The 21,676-nt window shown below is 37.1% G+C and overlaps 1 protein-coding gene across 1 annotated transcript in view; it reads left to right on the top strand.

Annotated features, from left to right (window-relative positions):
* The first annotated feature begins 8,383 nt into the window (after positions 1–8,383).
* LOC131681668 (cyclic nucleotide-gated cation channel subunit A) overlaps positions 8,384–21,676 on the top strand; it is a 651,507-nt gene continuing 638,214 nt past the window's right edge. Inside the window, exon 1 of the mRNA XM_058962615.1 lies at positions 8,384–9,410. The gene's annotated coding sequence lies outside the window, so the exon portion shown is untranslated. The remainder of the gene's footprint in view (positions 9,411–21,676) is intronic.

Raw genomic sequence — 21,676 nt, 5'->3', positions numbered from 1 at the left:
GAAAAATTAGCTTCTGATTTGTGTCAAAGTTGGCTTTATTACGTTGTAGCACCCATTGTCCATCATCGACGGTTCCCGATAATTTTGTTCGCTGCACAGTTGGCTTGACCGCCTTAATGATTGTGTCACATACCATATGTGTCACAAACATTAATCTGCAATTTTTCCGGATCCCTACATGTTTTGGCTGTGTACGTGTAGACTGGGCTAAATTAGATTATAATAATAGATAAACTTTCTAAGGACACATAACACGATTTCAGGTTCATCATTTCAGAATTGAATCCTTTTCTACGTGACTCGAAGTAGCACACTAAAGTCATAATTTTATCCCGAAAACACGCATTTCTCAGAAAATCTCGAGCAATAGTTACGATTCCACGAATTTCTCCAGTTTTACGTAATTCGGGCAGTGGATTAGGATGCCCCATAAGACAACCATTTGTGATATTTCTCAATGAAAAAATTAATTTGAGTTTTGTCGATTGTAATATTTGAAATTTAAAAGAGCTGGGTACTTTATTTCATTTCCAAAAATGCCGACGAATAGCTTCTACGCCTCCTATAGCAGACCATCCCTGATTCATTTCTACTAGCATCACTATGAAATATCGTTTTGCCGATCTGTGAATATAAGCGGTTGCACAATGAATAGAAGTTGCATTAGGAGGGCAAGATCCACTCCCTTTCGAAATGCCTACTTGAAATGTATGACTGGTAATTCGCGACAACGTTACATAAAATGGTAGGCTAATTGTTTGGCAGCCTTACCTTTGCTGCATCGCTTCAATGCTGTTTATTTCTAACGCCACAATATAATACAAATCATTAAACTACGCTAATAACTAAGTCGCAAAATCTTAAAATTGAGATAATTGCTAGAATGAAGAATGCCTTCGGCTACATTCGACTTTGGTCAGATTTAACATATGTTATAATAAGCAAGAATTATGTCAAAAATTAATTTCGAATGACAACGTAAAGGATGCTGCGATTCAAACCTTAAACTCGTTTTTGTCGAAATCAATACAATGTCACTTAGTCCGGTCTGACTTAACACCAACCAGTTGAAACCGGTATATTTTTATGATTTTTACATTTCTTATAAAAGAAATGTATAGAATTCGCTTTTAATGTCAAAAATTAGGTCAGCGCATTAAAATTGCTTTAAAAAATCTTATTGTTTGGTCCAGATAATATATTTTCAGAGCCACCCTGATGAACAGTAATTTTTTTGATGAATGCAAGCGTAGTTGGGAAAATCAATATTTTGCTCTACTGTTCCCTAACATGTCATTTTTTACGCTCAAGGTAATTATTTAAATAGCCGGCAAACCAACGGATGTATTGTGTTAAGACTTTCAAAGTATTCCATGAATTTTTTGTGCTAATATCATAGATATTTTAGAGAGGCGCAAAAGGCGTGCGACGGTGCCGGTGGTTGAGTGGTAAGCGTGACCGCCACTCACCCCAGTTGGTCTGGGTTAAATCCCAGCCGAGGTCGTTGACATTTTTCTGAGGGAAAGGAAGTAAAGCCGTTGGTCCCCGGTCCATGAGTTGCTGGGTCGATATCTAGTCCAGATAGTGGGAAGTCACTCCACTTGAAATAAAAATCTTTCACGATAAAATCCGCCATTTTACGAGTAAAAATAACCCTTAATCGAAAAATTATCTCGAAAACTCAACGTAGGGGTTAGATATTTTTTTACATAGAATGTGTATGCAAAATTTGAAATAAATCGGTTAAGCAGTTTTTGAATAGCAGTTAACACCGCAAATCGTATTTTTTTACCAGAGAATCTGATGTTCTACAAAAAGCTTCGTCGCCGAGCCGTTTGTCGATAATTTTGCATGAAAAAATTACAGAATGTTATTGAAATGATGCATTATAATACACAAAAGTTTTGATTAATTCGCTTCAGCCAAATTTGTAAAAAAATCGCTCGCATTTTTTTTTGCGCTGAAATCCTTACCCCCCACCTTTATTTGTTTACTTTTTTGCTTTTCTCATATTAAGGAGGACCGAGTGTCATATACCATTCGATCCAGTCGAGATTGCAAAATGTCTGTGTGTATGTATGTGGGTGTGTCAAATAATTTTCTCAGAGATGACTGGATCGATTTGCACTTAGTTACAAATAAACGGTACAACGCTCCCACAAGACGATATTGAATTTTTAGATGATCGGACTTCCGGTTCCGGAGTTACGGGTACAAGAGTGCGGTCGAACAGTAAATTCCCATATAAAATGGTAATTCTATGATGTCCGAATGATGTAATACATATTCAAATACGTTCAATACCACTTAGATTTGCGGGTCTAGATCATTAATGACCAATCAAAGTAGCTTTGACTACATTGGCCATCTATGACGGATCTTGATGCCCCCGGAGAACGCGCCAAGTTCTCGAGCTAATGCCCCACCTATTTCTCAGTAAACTTTTAACCGATTTGTACAAACCTGATTTAAAATAAAAGATATAATACTCCAATTGACTTCTTTTGAATTTCATTCAGTTTTGATTTCTGGTTCCGGAGTTACAAGTTGGTTATTACGGTCTCATAGGAATTTCTCATATAAACCGGTATAATTGTAATGCCTCATATGCTAAAAATCTTTTGAAATAAATATAAAATTATTTCGATTCGTAGACCTAGATCACTGATTGCGAGTCAAATATTCTTGGAATATTTTGTTCCCTATCGATAACACCGGGTTTCGGGCATATTACAGAACTAAAGCCAATTCGGTGATGAATGAACCAACTTTCACTAGCCTAGTCTCAAATGGAAGGGGTGCTGGACCCCCATTTACCCTTCCCCTATTTCCGCTAAACAACCCCTCACCCTCACCCCCTCTTAAACCAACCTCACACCAGCAAATTAAGGACACGTTGAATCTCGACTGAGATAAGTTGTAATGATGTAGTATCAATGCCAAATGAAGATAACCCACTATGGTGAAATCTCATATTGAGCTATCTAACACATTTTAAAGCCTGTTGCACGAATCCGGCCACTCTATTAGTTCTGCAACAACACCCCTAGCGGTCGGATTTCGTCTTGATACGATCAGTTAAAATGTGTGCTAGATGGAAGACGAGAAGTGAGAATTGATCCTGCACACACCCTTGTCGAAAACCCATTCCTGCTGGCTCCCAGAAAAAAGTTTTATCTGACTACAGCACTAGCTTCGAAGCAAATTGAAGCTTGTTTTTACCTATGAATTTGCCCAGAAACTTATGATCTAGCAAACAATTTATAGCTGCGAACTTAAAACCAAGGTGTTCATCCTCAAGAAACGATGGACTCGAATGAATCAGCAAGAGTGCCTGAAGAAATGTATACCTCCTTTCATTGTGGCTCACAAAGGCCTAATGCAGTTCTGACAGGATTTGGTAAGCGTCAGCTACAGCCGAGAGGTAATTCCACTTAATCAAAAAGTATTGGGAAATGATCAACCGGAAGTTTTTTTTATTCAAATTTGTTTATTTGATAAGGCACTTTTGCGTTAGCTTAAAGGTCCCAATTTTGTTTTGTTTTACATTTTAAAGTACTTAAAACCAAGGGGGTGAATGTATTGACGTTTCTTTGAAAAATGAGTGAAGCCAACATAAGCTGGCTTTCTGGCTCGGTTAGTTGTCAAAAATGACAGCGAATGCGCTTTAAGCAACGTTCACATTGCTACGAGCCAATGTTTTTTACTCGACCTGAAACTTTTCGAATGCAAACAAACTTCATTTTGATGTGCTTAACTGGTACTCAGGTTATAAAAGCGTTCGGATTTTGTGGAGAAGAAGCGATGCAAGAGAAAGCGTGAATTCTCATATATTGGTATTAATTACTTGTTTTGATTCGAACTTTTAAACAGTGTTCATGTGAACAGACCTTGAACATTTGAAACGTAGCTAGCGCTACTGGCATTTGGAGGCAGCTTCAGGCAACAAACAGTTTTCACGGGACTGGGGATTACATATTGATTTTTAAAAAAATGAAACTAAGGAGATTTTATGGGGGCGCGACGTTTGGCATAAATACGTTAGGCATAAGTACATTAGGCATAATGGACAATTGGCATAATATACGTTAGGCATAATGGACGGTTGGCATAATGGACGTTAGGCATAATTCACAAAAATATAAAAATAATTGTAAGGTTTTCGTTATTATAGAGATATCAATCCTACAATTGTTTTTTTCGGGTTTAACGAGAGACTCCAAAATGAAAAATACCATGCGACATATTTATCCCTTGTAAGAGTAGGGTTTTTTTTCTATTTTTTCCGTGGACGAGATGAAGAAAGTATCCCTCGATTTAACCCTAGAACGTTGCTCTGGGGTACAAATGTACCCCACGCCTTCTTTGGAGCCGTGTGAAAACAAGAATTCGGTATTTACCGACCTGGGACCCTAACCATAATTCAATTTAGAGTTCCTAGTAGGAAAAGATAGTATAGCCAGTTTGCTTATAGCCTTCGTAGAACCAGGTATCAAAGTTGGCGTGGGGTACATTTGTACCCCAGTGTACGGTTGCCGTTAGTGTTTCGTCAGGTTTCGTGCTGTCAGTGAAAATGTGATTCGTGACAATACCAGTTTAAATACTGGTTGTTTTACTACGTAAGTACCAATTAGTATTATATAATCGTTTTAATTATTTATTTAATTTAATTTAATTTTGAAGCGGAACAAAAAATCGTTTTCATTTTTGCTGATTTTTATTGTTTTATTGTTAATTTTTATAGTTTTTCAAAGCAATGGCTCGCAAGTATAATTTGCGCACAATAACTGCTGTAACAGTAACATTGCGTGTTACCAATGTATTACTGGTCAGAAATATTTTTTTCATTTCAATTTCCAACCCATTTCCTGATATTTTTCAATGCCCGAATTTTAAACTTTCACTCTTCAAAATAATCGCACTTTCCAAAAATATGGAAATTCCATTTTATACCCTTTCAAGACCATTCTTTCAACTTTTTTCAAATCGGTTGAAAATTCACAAAGTTATAGTAATTCTTGTGAAAAAGTCAAAACAGCGATTTTTTCACTTTTTATTTTGTTCAAACCGATTTATGTATCATTGATTCAATAAATTCCGTACTTTCACGTACACAGCTGTTTTCGCCACAGTACAAAAATAAACTCTCCCTCGTATCAGACAGTTTCCGTAGTTCTATTTTGTTGGCTTATAGACTATAATAGTTGAACTTAATAATATAGGAGATAATCGATATTGAAGCAGCATTCTTTCTTTAATGAGCTGTTCTTCAAGAGCACATATATTTTTCTTGGACAATTGCACCATACATGTATGTAAGAGCTAATCCAAGTTGATGAGCGTTATTCATACATTAAGGGGATATATACAAAGTTGTGGCTTTTTGAGCGACTTGGCGGAATGTCACAATTAATCTTCTTAAGATAGATGTCTTTCGTTTAATTCCACTATATTAATAATAATGAAAATCAATTGCTTTTCAACATCAATCAGATACTAGTATTTCAACTATTACTTGTAGTGTTCTTCAGTATTCATATCAATCTAAAGAAAATTTCTATTTTAGTCATTTGCAAATTATAGGTTTTACGTAGAGAAATTAAAGCAAGCTGAATTCCCGCATACCACGCAATCGGTTTGCTTCTTTTATTTGAGTTCAGATTTATTCGAGTATACAGCCTTAATTCGTTGGTTGGACATTTTTTAACTGGACCGCTTTTTAGTTGGAACTCCGCTAGTTGGACCATTGTCCAACTAAAAAGCATCTGAATGTCAAAATCTTATGTCAAATTTACTTTGACAATCAAGTTGACATTTTTTAGAGATGTTAATAGATGAAATGACACTACTAACGTGTCCTTTGCAGAGTTTTTGACATCTGTCAGTCGGTCCAACTAACGAATCAAATTCGTTAGTTGGACAAAGGTGTGGCCCAACCAGCGAATCACGACTGTATACAGTAGAATAAAATGTTGGTCGAGCTTGATAAGCTTCCAGAGTAATTCTACCACATCTAAAAATTTCAAAAATTTACGCTCTTTTCATTCTAGGCCGTCACCGCCAAAGATTTATTTTCTGGAAGTGATAATTTATGCCTAACGTCCATTATGCCAATCGTCTATTATGCCTAACGTATATTATGCCTAACGTTTATTATACCTAACGTATTTATGCCTAACGTCCATTATGCCTATCGTACGTATGCCAAACGTCCGTATGCCTAACGTATTTATGCATAATGGGGTACACCCAGATTTTATAGCTATCTTATACATATACACAAGGGGGTAATATAATTTTCGTAAGATTAGGGGGATCATTTAGTTTTTATGGCAATATAATTAATATTTTTTAGCAGGAGGATTATTGGAGCAAATAATTTTTAACTTAGGGGCAATTTTTATAACTATCTTAAAAGAAGGAATATCTAGAGAGCGTGATTGAATTTTGTAAAAAATCGGGGAGGTTAATTAGAGATATTTGTATGTGGTGGTAAAGTTTTCAACGAGATTATGTAATTTAGTAGTTACAACTAGAAGAGACAGAAAGAGCTAAAAATATGGCAGGGAGGAGAAAATTATTAACTTCCAGTTTCAGGCATCGGGAGATCAACGGCACAGATTACAGACTCGGGTGGCCTTCATCAGGAAGAATCATGTACTGGGACGCCGGGTGGTCCTCCTCAAGACGGCAGAGGTTTCTCCAGACGATTTCGTACTACGGCTCAGATGTGGGTCATTGCGCGTGTGATGTTCGTGCTGTAGGTCCCGTATTTGTTGGCTCATTCGACAGAGATGTTTTGTGTCGCATCAAACCATCGTGGGTGTATGGTACAGGCAGAAGAGGGCACTTCTGAGAATGATAAGAAAAATAAAAGAAAGTTAAAATTGTATATTGACGATTTTTAGGAAGGTGTATACGAGGGACATATAGAGGAGATCGCGGCTTGCCAGTACATCTCGAACCGGGACGTTGGTTGGTCTTCCTCGAGCCCGCAGGGTTTCCATTAGCCGAGAGCTGGTGGAACTGTACTCGGTGCACGCTCAGACAATGTACTCGATGTCGTGATAGCCGTCGCCACAAGTGTAGATACCACTATCCTTGAACCCAATACGCCGGAGATGTGCATCCAGCGTGTAATGGTTTATCAACCGGAATTTAAAGACAACTGCAAAGAGGATTCCGAACGCTGCACAAATAGCTCAATGTTGGAACAAAATGCTTCTCAGGTTGAAAGGTTAGGTCGAAAGGTTTTCGATGAGAGCGTTCAGGAACAATTTTCTTTTCTCGTCTTTCATTCCTGCACAGCTTTTTTAAAACAGCGCGTATTGAGGATAAACTTTTACCAGTGTATTACCCAACGAATCACATTTCTCAATCCGACCACTAGATGCGCTGCTACAGAATAAAATACGAATTCCAAATGAAGCCGACTTGATTCACTTTTAAGTAAAGAAGCTCCTGGTTGTTACGAGCCGCGAAGGGTACGCATGTGAATGACTTTAACAACAAGAACTGCTGGAAGCATTGCCCAATTTAAATGATAAATGAAGTTTCTTTCTCTCGGAATAAACTCCATCTGAAAGATTAAAGTTAAAGACATTTGAGGTAAAAAGGATGCTTCTCAAATTTGTCGAAATTAAGGACATGTCCTTTAAAATAAGGACGGTAACCCTGTAATAGACATTTCCACAATTATATTGAACATAAGCAGCTAATAAATCATAGTTCATATAAATGAGAAAGGCTGTATACTAGGTGGGTTAAAACAGATTTTTTATGGCTAGCAAAAGAGAATCTAAGAATATTTTTTGAGCATTTTGCCGAAAACTGTATTGAAATTCGATAATTATGAACTTGCATAAATGCCAAAAAATGCTTTAATATTATGTGTCATCGGTACGGTAAAATGCGTACGGTACTGACAACTATTAGTGTATCAACCGTAAATCATCTTTTGTATGCAATGTAGGTTACAAATCTCACGTATAATTAACTGTAAATACACAAATTGATTATCCAAACAACTTAGGTATTTACATCGACTATTTAAATTACTTGAGACCATTCTGCCAACCCTGCCTCGATTTCATTCAACATTTCGGGTGTGTAATATGTACTCAAATTGCTCGTGGGGGAGTTTATTCGCGACGGCTGGCGACCAGCTGGCTCTCCCGCTCGGGTGGCATCCTTGTTCATATCCGTTTTCGCACACTTGAAGTTCCGCTCTCCATCAGATGCGCTCGGGAAAAATCTCACATCCTCTCGTTATCGTCCTTTTTCGCTCTGCTGCTGCTCTCGTGTAAGCCATATCGGTGATGATTTTAATGGATCTCTCGCGGATTTAATTTTGATCCATAACGAAGTCTCGTCCCATGAATGGCTGTGGTGATTTGAGCCTTGAGCAAAGAACAGACAAACCAGTCGAAGGTAAACAAACAGCGAGTGCGCGTGGCTGACTCCGCGGATGCTGTGTGCCGTTTGAGATATCCCTGTGTACTGAAAGGATCAACTTAATTGACTGACAAATTATCCTGTTTCGCACACCAGCTGGAGCGTGATTAGGATTCCCATGGGAGTCAAATGGAAGTGTAGTTTCTGGGGTGTTCTAGGTTTCGGATAAGCTGTTTTTAGTAGTTTAGAAAAATTGGATCGACAACCGGAAATAGTTAAAAAGTTAGTTAAATAAACGTGCTTTTCGGCTGAACAAAACTGGAAGTTTCATAAGTAACAAATTGAGAGCTTCCGAGAAGCTAATTACATTATACCTAATACTATTTCAAATTCAAGGAAGCACCTTAGACAAAAGGTGTGGCGAAAAGGCTATCTGAAGGTGAAATTCGTTGAAGAACAAAAGAGCTGCCGCACGGAGGAAGTGGATAATTGAATGCAGCATAATGAACTTGAACCTAAAAGTGCAGAAGTGAGTGGCAAGTGAACTAGTGCTAGTGAAGATGCTTCGGAGAAAACGTGTCCCAGCGTTGAATAAATTGTAGAACTTCATTTATTCGTGACAAGCTGATGTCAAGCCGCATGGTTTGGTGAAAAGGAAATATTTTAGCCCCGGATGCTGGGCGGAAATTTTTGAAAGGAAATTTGTTTTCGCAGAACTTTTCCTTTGTAAAGTGTAGGAAATTTTGCAGTGGCATCGTGCATTTACGTGCCAAAGGTGGCGGGTGAAGAATGGCAATGATTTAAATTGGTGTTTAGGAGCAGTAAATTCAATTAGGACACCGATACAGAACAGTTTATCTTATGCTACCGCATGCTCTACTGCTTCTGAAAGGTTGACGTTGGTAACAGTGGAAGCATATTGCTTGTGTGCTGGGCTGTGAATGTTGAGAGGTGACCGGAGAGTGGCAGATTGATATTTGAATAGTTCAACATCTCTTGATCTGTGAATAGAACAGGTAATTGAACAATTAGCAATGATAAATGAATATATTCAATTGATGGCTTTAGTGCTTTTAATTAAATTCTTTCTCATCAGTGTTAGTTATTACGTGTACCATGCTTTAGGTTGTGAACGATAAATCTTAATATCCTGAGTTGACCAGCACAGTGCAGCTAGTGTCACGTATCGTAACAATATTATTGAATGGATGCTATGGAGTGGTGGGCTTGCGAAGATTTCTACAAATTTGGAAAGTATAATAATTGAGGGTAGCCAAACATAAACATTATCATAAACGTTTTGTTGGGTTGGGTATTCCAAAGTTAACTATATACCAGCCAGCAAAGATTCTTAGTGATCATTTTGATTATATCAGAAATATAATAGGCCTATCACAGTGCGTTTAGTATGAAATTGCTTACTATTGTTAAAATTGAAATCTATCTTTAGTGGTTCTCCTAACCCTGTGGTTTATCTATCTTCACTCTCCCCATAAACTTTAATATTTCAAAAAATCGGACTTAATAATAATTTTGCACTGAACAAAAAAAAATCTGTCGATTACTTTTCGTTAAAGAACGTTAAGGAACATTTTTTTCCAACAAATTAGAAAAACAGTTGTAAGTCTGACATGCAATTACTCTAACATATCTATAGGTTTGGAATGGAACAGTGTCGCCGCGCATCGACTGTAGAATATGGCTTCTTCAGTTTCTTACAAAAATTAGAAATAGAACCCAGTCACTTTTCAAAGAACGACTCAGCTCGACAAATTGGGGAAAAGTCTGTGTGTGTTCCACAATCTCAAACGTGTTTCTCAGGATTCGATATTAACCAAACTTGTTTTAATTGGACGGCCTGACATGTGGATATAACACCATCGATTTCGACAGTATCCCTAGTTGGAATATTATATTTCTCTGAAATGGATGAATGTAATACTCGTGTACGAAGTGTTGCTATAAACCTTGAACTCTACCATACATTCAATTATTCGACTTGCCAAATATATATGGATGAAAGCCTGACCAGGAGAAAATAACTGACCAATAACCTGAGCATACTATTTTCTGGTATCATATCAAAACCTGGTATTAATTGATTATTAATACCTCATTGAGGTATAATACTTTATTTTAATTTTGTTATTGGAAGGTTGAAAAGGTTTTGTTATTATTTATGTATTTTAATAACCCGTTTCATTAACTAGTTATTCGAAGTACATGTCTCAACTATTATTTCAGGTATTTTCAGAAGCGGATCCAGAATTTTTTTCGGGAGGGGTCTGTAATTTTGGTTTTAAAAAGAACATTGTACAATTTGTTATACGTAATAACCTTATTTAATGAATATAAGTTATGTTAGTGGAATTTTGTTTGGGATGATTTTGAGTTGAAAACTAATATAAACTTGAAACTAATTTAAAATTTAACACCAAGTAAAAAAAAAATCCCTCCCAAGTAAAAAAATTTCCGCCACGCCACTGGGTATTTTACCTCTTATGCAAGGTTCCTCAATATCTTATTGTGGTATTCAAGTATTGGGTACAATATATCTGAATTTGGTATTCTGAAGTTATTTTCTTCTGCTCGGATGTTGGTTTAGAACACCCGAAACCAAGTTGGAACGAAATACTAAGCCAAAACTCTGATTACAGTGATGACCAGATTGTGATTGTGGTGTATTTTAGACTGACAAAATGGGATCACTGAAACAATCGGGACATAACCGAACATGTTAATCCTTGCTTTGAGCATTATTCTAGAATCAGCGTTTAACTAAAAAATCACCGATTATAAAGAATATCGGCCGAAATCTTGTAAGTTTTGTATGTTTTTTTTTCAAGAAATCAGGTTGCTCTTCAATGCAATAAGATGGCCAATGCAGCAATAAAAATTATACCAAGATAGGTTTCAACTTCAATACGCAAACACTCGATTTCCCCCACCTTAGTGTCAAAAGAAGTCAAAATGCGAGTTTGATTCGGCGGTTAACAGCAATTTCGATATTTCCACCTAATCCAACAATTCGAACAATTTGATGAATAACAAAACGAAAGTTACTCTTCGATTTAAAAAAAAGTTTCGGTCACAACGGAAATATGTGCATTATTTACCCTCAAGGAGTTGACAAATTCGTCTTCGCACGTTTTGAGTAAACGAGCATTCCAATTCAATAAATTTAAATGATTATTTAAACTCATGATTGAACTTTAAATTCGTTACAATTTTGTTAGCAAATTCCTGCCCAGTTTGAAATTCTTCTAACATGGAGGTACACTTTAGCATTGAAGTCATCAATTGAAACATTGATTGTCGCAAAAAAAATTCTTCCGTAATGCTACCTAGATCTGTTTAAGCAAATAAAGCGTTGTATGGAGAAGCAAATGAAGCGTTGTGGAAAGTGCTGTCGTGGTAGTCATCGTTGTTTTTGCCGCGTTACCTGCCACTGAAGCATAAGCTGATTGGTGTGACTGAGATAGAAGATATACCTGTTTAAAAATTTAAAATCCTTTTTATAGGTAAAAAAGTTATATTTCTTTTTTGTATCTGATGAAAACATTTAAACATTTTTTGTCAGCACCTGAAGCAGCAGGCATTTTTTTAATTTCTTGATTTTGTTGATATATAAGAGAATTTGTAATTTTTCTAGAATAGGACATGCCCAGAAATTTATTTTATGGTTTCCGCGATAATTGCCGCATTTGAAACTTTCTGTTTTTTTTTCATCGGACAAGCGTGGTTTGTGTGCGAAATATCACCACAAATCATACATTTAGAATCTTACCACAGACTAACAGACATAACACTATGAGGGAATTCCCTCGAAAAATATCGATCCGGTAATTTTCCCAGAACACTAGATCCACCTGTTATTCACGGTCCCAAACACGCATTTGCAAATGGGTTAGCCTTCAGGTTTGGGAACAATTTTTCACTAGTCGTCTATCCTCTTCCATATGCTTGTTCATATGTCAGTGGCGCCATAATTGCAAATGTGGCCACAGTCCCAAGTACAAATATATTTAAAATGACCGTTAAAGCGGGCGAAGGATTGTTTTTGAGTGTTATGTATGTTAGTTGCACAGGGGTACAAATGTACACCACGTCATCTTTGGAGCCGTGTGAAGACGAGAATTCGGCGTTTACCGACCTGGGACCGTAACCATAATTCAATTTTGGGTTCATAGTAAGAGTAGGAAAAGATTGTGGAGTCAGTTTGTTTTTGGCCTACGTATAAGGAGTCAAAGTTGGCGTGGGATACATTTGTACCCCAGTGTACGGTAGTCGTTAGCGTTTCGTTAGATTTTGTTCTGTCAGTGGAAATGTGGATCGTGACAATACCAGTTTGAATGCTGGTTGTTTTACTGCTTTAGTAACAATTAGTATTATGTAATTCTTTTTCAATCATTTATTCAATTAATTCAATTTAATTTTGTAGTAAAAAAGAAATTCGTTGTCAATTACGCTGAATTTAACTTTTTTATTTTCTATTTTTTATAATTTTTAAAGATAATGGCTTGCAAGTATCATCTGCGCACAGTAACTACTGTAACAGCAGCGTTGCATGTTACCAATGTACTTACTGGTCAGAAATATTTTTCTTTATTTCAATTTCCGCCTTATTTCGTGGTATTTTGCAATACACGATATTCCGATTTTCACTTCCAATTAATTGCACTTTTTCAAAAATGTCGAAATTCCATTTTATTCCGTTAGTAAAATATTTTTGCAACTTTTAGAATCATTTGATTTTTTTTTTCAAATCGGTTGAAAATTCGCAAAGTTTTAGTAATTTTTGTGAAAAAGGTCAAAACCGCGATTTTCTTGCTTCTTTTTTTGCTTAAGGCAATTTATGTATCATTGTTTCAGAAAAGCGCTTACTTTCACCTACACAGTTGTTTTCGCAATTATAAAAAAAGAAAATGATATATAATTCATTTGTTTTTTTTTCTTGCATTTTTACCTGCGAAAATTGCGATCAATCGCGTGGGGTATGTTTGTACCCCGGTACAACGTTCTAAGGTAGAAAAAGTAAGTGTAACGTTCTACGGTTAATAACAATTTTTAGTGCCGTTTGGGCGTTAACATCTATGGCATAGGGTCAAATTTTGAATTCTGCCCCCATATCGTCTTTAATGTTCACACTTTACTCGCACGTGGAGCATAAAACGAATTTTTCTAGTACTTTCCAATTATTAACCCCATTACAATTAAAATAAATTAATTAAAGCTCCTGAATAATTCACAGTGATTCTGCGATGACACAACCCCCCAATTGACTTCTCCAGAGTGTTTTAAACTAGCGATCTCGAAAGATGATTTTTAATCCCTTAAGGGAAAGCATATGGCGCTTTAGCAAGCCGCGATATTCTCTACATGTCCCTTATATACACGTTCCTCAAAACCATCAATATCCAAATTTAAATGCCCCTATCTTTTCTCTTATCATTCCCAGAAATGCCCTCTTCCGCCTACCGTACCCCAACGATGGTTTGATACGACTCCAAGACGAGACAAAACATCTGTAGAATGAACCAACAACACGAGATCTACAGTACAACATCACACGCGCAGCGCGGTGTGTTCCCGATCCGTATCTGAGCCGTACTACGAAATCGTCTGGAGGAACCCCTGCCGGCTCGAGGAAAACCGCCCGGCGTCTCAATACTTGATACATCCGTTCGAATCTGTAATCCTGGCCGTTGATTCCTGATGCCGGAAACTGAAGTTTATATCCCCCCCCCCCGTTCAGTCTTGTCCACCCTCTCTCCCATGTCTCTGATACACAGATGTATGTCTTCACCCCCTTCTCCCCTTGAATATCTTCCCAAAATTTATGTGCCCCCCTATCTTCTAGTTTTAGTTGAACAATATTTAATCTCGTTAAGAAATGCGCAACAGTACCACTACTTTAAAATAGTCCTAATTAATTCCCCTTAATCTTGAACCACTCTTTCTAGTTATCTCTAGTTAATAAGCTTGTAAAATGTTCCGCTTAGTTAATAATTATTTTTTCTACAATCTCCCTTCTAAAAATCATAAAGTGAATTACTATACAAAGAACACACAAATGACCCGTCCCCCAAATCTTACGAATATTATATTATACCCTCTTTTATATGTATAAGTTAGCTGTAGTTTTTTTTAGTTTTATTATATAAAACAAAATAATATTGAAATGTGTATCCCCCTAGTTTTAAGAAATTCAAAATGTAAAACAATGAAAAAATGGCACCTTTAAGCTAACGCATACGTGCCTTATCAAATAAACAAATTGAAAAAAAAATATGGCGCTTAACTGCAATAAATCCAGGTTTTTAAATAGAAAGCAAAGAGCAGAAATGGATCACTCTAACTTTATTTTGTTGAAATTTTGTCTACTTCAAGGATATCTTAGTGCGATCTTGCGCAAATCTGCACCAAAAAAGCTATTGTTAATTTTCTTTTTATCGCTGGCTATACAAATTATGCAAGGACTAGGTATCAAGTGGCATCAAATTGATTATTGCTATGATTTTTTGTTGATCTCTAGAGCTGATATCAAATATTGATGGCATATTTGAATTGCTTAGAACAATCAAATGTTAAAAGTGCCCCACAATGCTTCATTTCTCCCTAAGGAGAAAAGTTTGGGTAGAAACCAAGTTTCTCCATGAGAACGTCACTAAGTTAGTCGGATTCTGAAGAGACGATCAAACTCAAATTTCTTAACTAATTTAGTTAAATGTAATATATATCATAATTTTCCACTTGGCTTATAATTCTTCTCATTTCCTACATTAAGGGAGTCTTCTACTCTCACGGTTTCAAAACATCGATTTTTTTCTTTAATTAATTTCATTTTATATATATCTGAGAATACACCATAGAAAGGATTTGGCGAAAATCATATTCCTGGGCATGTTTCTGGGAACCGAAAGGTACCCATCTCCAGCAGTTTCTGAGATACTACGCGCGGCGCATAGCGCTTGTCTATGGAAAAATCATTGTTTAAAGAATTCACTGGTCTATTCTTGACGGTTTAGGTATATATGAGCGTCTGTGTTCCTTGTTTTTTTTTGGCGACGAATAAATCGTACGGAAGAAAGAATGCTTCCGACATGTTGAGAAGCGTATGGAAACGAGATTACGAAAACTGAAGAAAGAATACAAAGGTATCGGTGGGAAAGGAAAGGCCAAGTTGACGTACAAATCAATCGGCGAGCTAACAAAATTTTAAGGGCTGGTGATTTGGAAAAACTCAAATTCTGTGCAACATATGCGGAATGTGTTCTGGGCTGCCCTTGAACACTGCTCGTATTCGAAAGAAAATCCCCAACACTCAAAGTGTCCACCCGGCGAGGAGAGTTGGTGCAAGTGGCGTAAGGCAGAAGGAAAAAGAAACTTGAGAAACTTTTGAACATGTCAAGATCTCCATCAGTTCTTTCATCGTGAAATCCATCTACGAAAGTCTATCATCTAATGATTTATTAGAGAGATGCTTAAGAGTTCACACCTAAAACAACAATGAATCTCTGAATCGGGGAATCTGGGCCTTAGCGCCAAAACACTTGCATAAATTCCACATGGTAGGTGGTCAATGTTGCGACTTATTTGGCAGTCAGCATCTTCAACCAAGGATTTTCAGCAATATTACAAGCTATGGAGGTAATGGGAATTACTTTGGGGACTGAAACTGAAAGATGTGCTACTAGACTCGACGGTGAACGTATAACTTGTTCTGAACGCAAAGTGGGTGCCGCGGCAAAACAGGCCCCAATTCAACAGCGGGAGCAAAATGTGGACTACCAAGAATATTTTCGTGATGAGGAAGGTGTGCTCTATGGCCCCGATATAGCAGATAAACTAGTAAGGTACTACAATCGAGTTATACACCGTACTTTATCTTTAAACGCTTTTTCCCGAAAGTAGTGTTTTTAAGCGGTCGAGTAAGACTTTTCATAGAAGTATCGGTTTGATTTTAATAATTTTTTCTCCAATTGTTCAGAAAACATTCAGTTCAGAAACGCTATGTTTTCCCGAGAGGAATTTGTAGAATGTCAATTCGTTCCTTTTTTATAGCCCCTAATAGATAAAAAAATATTGTAAATATTAGAAATTTTCAAAAAACGTTACATAACTTTTACAAATTATAAAATAAAAGAAATACCTCTCGTCTAAACATAGCCAACGTGACTATGATTATAAAGCATATGAGTTTTTTGTGTACAGATTACCCAATTTGCCAAAATTTCACTTAAGCGGGACCCATGCAGTTTTTACATCAATATCATCAATGAAGTTTCAAGGTCGCGAGAGATTTTTCTTTTCGTCTTCATAAGTAAAATTGAATAGTCAAAACATGTATCTTCAAAATTAAAAAAAAGATTCCAAATCCATTGAGTAGATGTTTTGCATATTATTCCCAAAAAAGTGCTCAATTTTAGGCCTCGCAAGTAGAAGACCCCCTTAACCGGGCCAAATAGCGAACAAAATAAGTTTTATGTATCGAAAATGTTCAATTTATATTAAATTTAATTAACATATTGATTTCCACCCTAGAATTTTTTTTCGTTCAAATATGTTGTTTTCGAGGCTTAGGTTTTAAAGGGCGTATCAGAATAATTCAAAAACTTTATAATTTGATCGATAAGTTGAATGATTAGATATTATTACGTAGTTAGTTTTTTTGTTATCAAAATACAATGACAAAAAACCTATTTAATCCACCTATCAGTGGGATGAGGTATTTCTTATAACACTTCACTACACCGCTCGGTATATCATTATTTCTTTGATCCCTCATTATTTTTTTCAAAATTTATGCGAAATACGTACACCACTAAAGCCTGCCCCCAAACGGCTGACCTATCGTGCCCCCAAGCATACGTTTCGTGTTGATGTCCGTTTTTTGTTTCAAAAACAAAAATATCGAAAAACCAACATTAAACTCGTGTTCAGCAAAAAATCACTTGACATGTCTTTGCATTGATTAAATGTCGACAAACTTATGATTACGGAGTAAAAGCCAAATTTCGAAATTCACTTTGAGTGAAAATTTCGGATAAATTGGTTCCCGCCAATTACACATGTTGGGAGTAAACAAAAGAGAAAAATTTTCTCTTTCATAAACTGCTGTGAATTGTGTGCGACCAGTAACGGTTTGTCAGGAATCGCCTTTCCAAGAGAATTTTGACAGTTGGTTTTACGCCATAATCATACGATGCCGTAACTAATACAGCTGATCCACGGTAACAGCCGAAATGACAGTCGTCAACGATGTTCTCTACCGTGTATCTAATTCACTCAACACGCGCGACCTCTGCAATAACATAGCAAAGATCATGATTTATACATATTGTACCCTGATACTTTCATGAATATTGAGATAAATTTCGATAAGACTATTCGCAGTAGAGAGTTAATGTCTTCGACAAAGTTTGTTGCGACAAAATTAACTAAATTGTTGGAAATTAAAATATTCTATCTCTACTTATTCGAAAAAGAAATTTCGAACCTCACTTTTAGGGAGATTCCTCATTAAACTTCGTTTATGAAATTCGTTGCCTAGACAGCTAGTTCACTTGAAAAGATTCAGATTGCAGGTTAGACAATAAGTTGTAGGTGGGTTCTGCAAAAGGAGATCAAGGTTTGTGCAATCACTTGAACTTGAAAATTTACTCTGTTAGCTTCAAACTTTGTGAGCTAAATGTTAACTTGTTTCCCATTTGATTAATCAAACGATTATGGCTGGATGATACTGTACTTAAATGATATTTATAGATTAATGTATTCTTTTTTTTTTCGAGAGTTGTCCTACTGGAGCTGTAGAGCTAGGTTCTCGGAAGAACTCCCCGTCAGAATCACATACTATAATTTGCAGACGAGACAGGCAATGTCGCCCACTAAAACACTGCTTTAGGCCAGTTGTAGCGGGCCGTGATTCTGAATGTGATATTCATTGTACGGTTCAGGTATGTGCGGGCGTAGGGACTCGCGATCGCGTGTATCATCGTGAAGGGCTCGAACATTTGAACGTTAACGTGTATAAATTCTATTTCATAACCGTGTGCCTTTCGCACATTCGCGTGTGTTCTAGAATGATCGCGCGAGGACCGTGAATCTGATATTTATTTTTTTTTGTGCGGTTCAGATTCCAAAAGAAAGTGGGTTCTACCATATCATTAGAGTTCCCAGTAATGTCGCCGTAGAACGTGTGGTCTAGTGGATATGAGCTTTATTTTTTTGATTTGTCCAACTGAATGTATGCACCCAAATTGCTAGAATGAAGGCTGAAGATTTCCGGACTTGACCGATTCATGACCGCGCGCGTTTGCGGGTTCGCGTTTAAGACCGCGTTTGTAACTTCGTAAATACTAAAACGTTCACATAATGATATCAAGTTTGCGCGATCGCGGGCATAGGTGTGCGTAAATGTCGCGTGTATGTGACTTCGCGTGTATAAATTCGATTTTGAAACCCAGCGGCCATTCATATATTCGCGGACCGTCATTCTGATATTTAGTTTTCGGTGTACGGATAACATTCTGACAGGCAGTGAGTTACCCCATATCACTAGAGTTCCCGGTCATGTCGCCATAGAACGTTTTGTCTAGTGGATATGGGAGTTATCTTTTCTTAATTTTTCAATTTAATTTTTTTATTAATTAACATGTACCTAGACTGTTGGTACCGAGGATAGAGACTTCCGGACGATCCCGATTCATGATGGAGCAAACGCGGGAGTTTGTAGATTGACGCTTGAGATCGCGTTGGTAAGTTTATGAGTGCTGAGACGTTCACCTTGTCACCGGGGTATAATCATGTTTGCGAGTTCGTGAGCGTAGGTTGCTTGGAAAGTCGCGAGAGGCTCTAACGTTTGTACGCTGACGTAATTTTGTAACATATTTACGTGTGTTCTTGAATGGTCGCGCGAACCATGAGTCTGCTATTAAATTTTCGTGTTCGATTAGAATTCTTGCAGAGAGTGGGATCCCTTATATCGATAGGTTTCCCTGTCATGTCGCCATGAAACGTGATGTCTAATAGGCATGAGCGTATTTTCTTAATTGGTCCAGTTGAAGGTATGGACCTAGGCTTCTAGGATCCCGGACGTGACCGATTCGTAATCGCGTGCGCGAGGGCATTGTTGTAGGTTCCCGCTTGAGACCGCGTTTGAGAATGTGTGAGTGTTAAGACGTTCACTATCACCATCTTTGCTAACCCAGCTGAAGGCGGGTGTAGAATGACAGTATAGGACTCGAAAAGAAGAAATAAAACAATATATGAGAGACGAAATAGATTAGATAGATAGATTAGATAGATACAGCTGAAGTTATTATCATCACATGAAAGATATACATTAGTACTTCAAACTCTACCAATATTTGAATAGCCAACCACCACACATAACACATCCTTTCTCAATCATCTATTTGTTACTGGTTTATTGTTGATTATTAAGGAAAGGTATAGAACAGAAAAAAGGCTCATATCAGCCCTCCCGGCCTCCTCGATACACCACTATCGAGGCGTATTGTAATCAATATCTTGATTGTAATCAAAATCAATAAAGTCTTGTATAAATAAAATCCTGAGTAGTCATAATGATTGGTGGATTAACATGAGAACTAATTAACCTCTAGTAGTAGAACTTGGTGCAAATAGAAACTAAAAAGAGCAAGGGTCCTTGTATTTTGATAACTCTATTGAATCTATTGTGGCTTGATGATGTTTACAATACCGTCAATCCCATCAACCTGCGAGGGCGACAAAGAAATAGATATTACATCCATCTAAACTAATTTACAAAGAAATAGATATTACATGCATCTAAACTACTTTTAGGTGTTTGGTGAGGTGGTTCACGTGGATTGGATTTCTTCAAAAACTACGTGTTTCAGTTTATTAAGTTGAGTTAGTTGAGCATTAACTAGTGGCTGAACAGTATATTTAAGAGAAAGTTCCAACCATAAGAGACTGTCATCTCTGTTTCTGAAAACAGCGAATCCGATTCGTTTTAGACGAGTGTTACTCACCATCTTCTCGAGCCAGAGCGACAGAGCGATTCAAGAGATAAAAACACCCATCTTCAGTCTGATCATCTCTTATAGATGACAGTCCATTGATACGAATAGAATGACTCGATCACTATGCTCAAGATCAAATGAGTCCTCGAACAACCGAATCAGTATGTTCCCCCATTGTAAAGTAGAAACATCCATATCAGCCGTCCGCCAAAACACTCGATCGAATGATTATTAGTCATGAGATTCAGAGATCAATGAACCAGCACTCGCTCGGATCTCCCACTCTTATCGACCAAGCAAGAGTACGCGCTCATTAGGCTCATCACCCAAACCAAGGGGATATTTATGGATTAATGTATTCTAATAATATATTTACCGTCATTAGTTTTGTTGAGTTTTATTGATCGCCGAGAATTACATAATTTACTGTTTTAGCGTAACGCTACGTCGTCTATCAAAGCAGTAACATCAAACATATAAGTCTTCGGTACGTTTTCATTGAAATGTGAATAAACCACACAATGCGAAATTAGTTATGGAATTTGCATTTCGACTTCGTCTCTTCAGAATCCGACACTAACTTAGCGACAGGACGAAGCTAGCGCAGGGCTGACGCTTGCTCCCAAAACGAAAACACTATTTCTAGAGCTTTTAATTCAAAACGACATATTTACAATGAGCGACTCTCTTTGTTTAATTTCTCTTTCGATTTTCACGACGTCACTATAGCACTTTTCAATTATTTTACAGTACAGATCGAAAGATGGTGGTTTTGACTAGCATATTATGCAGAGTTGAGAGATAAATGTTAAAGCGACCGAATTATTAACAGAAGAGAAAGTAAACAATGAGAGTCACTCATTGCAAATATGTCTTATTGAAAAAAACCTCAAGATTTGAGCTTATGAGCACACTCCTAGTTCTGCGCGATGTCACGCAAGAAAAGGAGTTCTGGTTAAGCTTATAAGAATTAATAAATTCGATACTTGGTTTGGCTTAGCAGGCCAATGCAACATGCACTATTCTATATTTCTCCTCAATGGTGAAAAATTTAGGTGAAAACTATTTTTTCTCCACTATCAGGAATCAGGAATCAGAATATATTGGCTCAAATGGCACGTTCCCCGTACATAGTCGGGGATTTGTGCCTTGCCGTGTGTTTTCATCATTTCCTGAGCGGAAGGAAAGGACAAGGAGGTGTGGGGAAGTAGACTTGGAAGGGTGGGAAAAATAACAGCACAAAACAAAAAATAAACAACAGGTAAGTTAAA

This window comes from Topomyia yanbarensis, chromosome 2, assembly GCF_030247195.1.
Source record: "Topomyia yanbarensis strain Yona2022 chromosome 2, ASM3024719v1, whole genome shotgun sequence".
Taxonomy (NCBI): Eukaryota; Metazoa; Arthropoda; class Insecta; order Diptera; family Culicidae; genus Topomyia; species Topomyia yanbarensis.
Note: the sequence above shows the minus strand (reverse complement) of the source record. Positions and strands in the feature narration are given on the sequence as shown.